The sequence below is a fragment of the Agrilus planipennis genome, unplaced genomic scaffold (assembly GCF_000699045.2).
Source record: "Agrilus planipennis isolate EAB-ADULT unplaced genomic scaffold, Apla_2.0 scaffold87, whole genome shotgun sequence".
Taxonomy (NCBI): Eukaryota; Metazoa; Arthropoda; class Insecta; order Coleoptera; family Buprestidae; genus Agrilus; species Agrilus planipennis.
The window spans coordinates 384985-389113 of NW_020439134.1; the positions used below are offsets into that span (position 1 = coordinate 384985).

Below are 4129 nucleotides of genomic sequence, written 5' to 3' on the forward strand. Positions count from 1 at the left end.
TAGTAGAGAATGCTTTTAATAAAGAAATTAACGCAAATGAAGAAGAATCAGAAACAAGAAGTGTATACGTGCGAAATTGGTAACTATTAATTAAATATTTATCTACAAAATACTTTTTTTTGAATTTTAGGTTTATTAATGCATGTTACATTGTTCCTAAAAAATCTGTTCGATATTGTGAAAATGTTGAATTAAACTTTGAATCCAGAAAAATACATTACACAGAATGTTTTAAAGTAACGGTAGGTCACTAGTCTTTTTATGAATATTAACATAATAATTATTTGCTTTTTTATTAAAAACCACAACGGCAAGTATTTTGAAAATAAATCAAAAATATTTTTGTTGTAGAATAAACTTGTTCCGCAAAGATGGGTTGAAACAGCTATTTTAAAAATAAATTTAAGATAAGAACGTGATTTTTAAAAGAGTCTACTATGTAAGGATAATATAAATTTCAAAATTTTACGTTAATGTTTTATAATTAATTTAATCACGTGCTACTAGATAATGTTTTAATTCTTTTATTGTTAATGAATGTGTTAAATTGTAAAGATTTATACATAATACTTTGTTAAATTTCACACGTATAATCAATTAATAATATAAAAAGATGACATTGATGTTCATTTTATACTGAACAGTGAATATAAAAATTCTCATTCTTATTTTTTGAACCTGTAGTTATAGATTTAGTGTACTTCCTACGTCAAGAAGCTTTAAAAGAGAGTCCCTTGCTCGAAACTAAAGTTTTCATTGTGATTAAGACTGGTCCTGAAGCTAAAATAACGGTAGCGCTATATGACATTTTATTTTCATAAACATCTTCCTAACTCTTTATTTAAAGTAAATAAAAAAGCAGAATAGTTTCAAAACCTTTTTTGACAATAACTCTACTATTGTTTCACCACGCTACAGTCGTTTAGGCGATTTTCGTTTCATTTTCACCCGTTAATGTCTCTCCCCAATGACCACCACTCTTTCTCGTGATTCTCAAAAAAAGGTTGTTCTAACATTTGGTTTTAAATTAACGTCTAAAATGCGCCGAAATTGTAGCTCTTGTATTGGTACAACAAGATCCCTAAGGTAGACATTATATGTTTAACCGTTTTTGCCGTCATTCCTACGTTTCCGAAAACGGAAGCCGTCATGCCTTACAGCATTGCAATAGAGTTTAAGTTGGAGGTCGAACTTTAATACCTAGTCCAGTCAATAATCATTTTCCCTCATAACTTTTTCAAGCAGCACCGATTTGAATAATAATTTGGATTTAGGTTCTATTTACCCTCTATCTTAAAGTTGACCTTGTACCGGGGTTGCTTTTGCCCTGGGGTGGATGCCACCCCTTCTCGGAGATAAAAAAAAATGTTTCATTGAAAATAAGTATGTAAATGGATATATTGACTAATTCTAAGCAACTTTTGTTCTACAAAGTTTTTACTGAAAGACAATACTTTTCGACTTATTCGCGAGTAGAAAACAAAAATTAAAAAAAAACGTTTTTAGACGGTTTTTCAAGATTAACTTTCAAAGTATTTTATAAAAAAAATCATTAATAAAAATATAACTCATAAAAAGCAAAAAAAATGCTGTAAAAGTATCAGCAGACCCAATACAAACGGAGTAACAGTTGGTTCTTATTCGTCAGACGCCAAAATAGAAAGTTTCAACGTGAAGTAACCAAGAAACATTGCTTTTTTTTGGGGAAAACTCATAGAACTTTTTTTGAAGTGCTTAAAAAATCTTTATTATTTTCGTGTTTGATAAGCATCAAAATTAAGCGAATTATCACCAATATAAAGTTGGTCCCTATTTTTTTGTCAGCAAAAAACTGTAAAAAACACCCTTTAATTAGCACCCCAATTATAAATAATCGTTTTTGTTTTTCTATTCTGTACAATAAAAATTGAGTAAAGTTACATCCGGCGACCTTTGCCACTACCTATGGATCACACCACCGGCCATGACACTTCTAATTAGTATATAAGCTCATATATTTAAACATCATTAAACACACTCTGCGCTCGACCTTCGTTATACGTATGTCACGTACTTTACACCGATATCTATCACTGAAACGACCAGAACCTTTTCCACAGCAAACCGGGCGTTCAACACAACTGTCCGTGACTGGACAAATTTATTATTCAAGGCCAACGATATATTCTGCCTAGCCGTAATAGGTAAGAGTTTTTATTCCACTCTTAACTAATCAACAGTTCTTTGGGACGGAGTACGCAGTGTCCCTTTGAACTTCAACGTACCACAACTAATTTAAAGAAACCTTTTTATCTAATTTAAATACATTTTCCTCATTCTTAAACCTTTTTTCCTGATTCTGCAAAGTCACAGTTCTACCTAGCTGGCCATTTTCAGCATGGCTACCCCCAAGAGCTCCGCACTCTTGGAGGGATTTTCCCTTGCGGACGCCATTGCCCTAGCGAGTGAACTTCAGGTCAAACTCGCCAAAGTAAACAAATTTATTACCCGCCACCAGTGGCAAAAACACCACAATCCCGCACATCGTGCCGAATTAAACACCATTCAGCGAGAACTCAAAACTCGCCTAACGGAATTCCGCAGCGCCTCGTTTGACGAATACATCGCTCAAGCAGAACTACACCCCAAAAGCACTTGGAAAGTGATCCGCTCTCTCCGTAACAGAGCTCCCCATCTCCCACCATTAAAACAAAATGGTTCTCTATACACTTCAGATGAGGAAAAAGCTGCAATCTTCGCAGATTCTCTCTGTCTCCAGTGCTCTCCACTACCCAGCCCGGTGGATTTAGCCAACTTTCACGAGCAAACCAAAGCCGGCTCTCAAAACTTCGTCCCTACTGTTTGCGACTTCAAGCACACGTCCCCACGTGAAATCTTCCTCACCATCCGATCTCTGAAAAAGAGAAAAGCCCCTGGCGCTTACGGTATTGCCAACGGAGTCCTCAAAGTCCTGCCACCAAAGCACATCACCGCACTGTGCAACATCACAAACGCTATCATGCGGCTCCACCACTTCCCTTTGGTTTGGAAACAAGCCACTGTCATCTGTCTCCCCAAAAAAGAGAAGCCGCTCAGCTCTCCCTCAAGCTTCAGGCCCATCAGCCTGCTCAGTTCGTTGAGCAAAGTAGTTGAATCCATCCTTCTCGATCGGCTCTCAGACCACGTGGAGCAAAACAACCTTCTCCCCGACTTCCAACACGGTTTTCGCAGGCAACACGGCACCGGTCATCAACTTCTTCGCGTAAGCGAACATATCTCCGACAATCTTAACAAGCGGCGTCACACTTTCATGCTACTTCTTGACGTCCAGCAGGCCTTCGAACGAGTCTGGCACGAAGGCCTTATCTCTAAACTCATCGCCCTTAACATCTCACACTTTCTAGTCGGGATAATCAGGTCCTTTCTCACACACAGAAGCCTACGAGTCTGCGTTGGCTCTGCTCTTTCTGCCGGTAAACACGTCACAGCCGGTGTCCCACAAGGCTCCAAACTTTCCCCTATTCTGTTTAACCTGTTCTGTGCGGACATGCCCTCCCATCCTTCCATTATGACTGCTCTGAACGCCGACGACATTGCCATCATAAACTCTTCCAGCGCCATTCTCCATTGCACAGCGAGAATCAATAGGTTTCTGCCCCAGCTCCTAAACTGCTATCGTAAATGGAGACTCTCCATTAATGAGACCAAATCGGAAGCAATCTTCTTTTCTCGTAGGTTCCGAAAACCTCCCTCCATCATCGTCAACAACCGCCCCATCAAATGGAGCACCTCTGTCACGTACCTAGGCGTCGTCTTCGATAGACGCCTAACCTGGCGGCACCACATTACGGCGACCCGTAACAAGGCTCTGGGTGCATTCGTCGCACTTAAACCTTTCTTCCGTAATAAGAACATCTCCCAACAGACCAAAATCCGTGCGTTTAACGCAATTATTAGGAGCATTTGTTCCTACGCCATCCCTATCTGGGGCTCCACCCTTCCCCGACGTCTTCAAATTCTACAAGGCACCTACATGCGGATTCTTCGTTCCGCACTCGACTACCCATGGTTCATCAGAAATTCACAAATTCTGAAAGAAACTGGTCTATCTTCTCTCCCCGAGGCTGCAACCAAATTCGCAGCAAATCTT

At 39.2% G+C, this 4129-nt stretch overlaps 1 long non-coding RNA gene across 1 annotated transcript; it reads left to right on the forward strand.

Moving 5' to 3' along the window:
• On the forward strand, positions 1 to 633 carry LOC112905417. Its single transcript, XR_003231759.1, has 3 exons — positions 1 to 79; positions 131 to 242; positions 352 to 633. It is a non-coding gene; the product is annotated as an uncharacterized LOC112905417 (long non-coding RNA).
• The last annotated feature ends 3496 nt before the right edge of the window (positions 634 to 4129 follow it).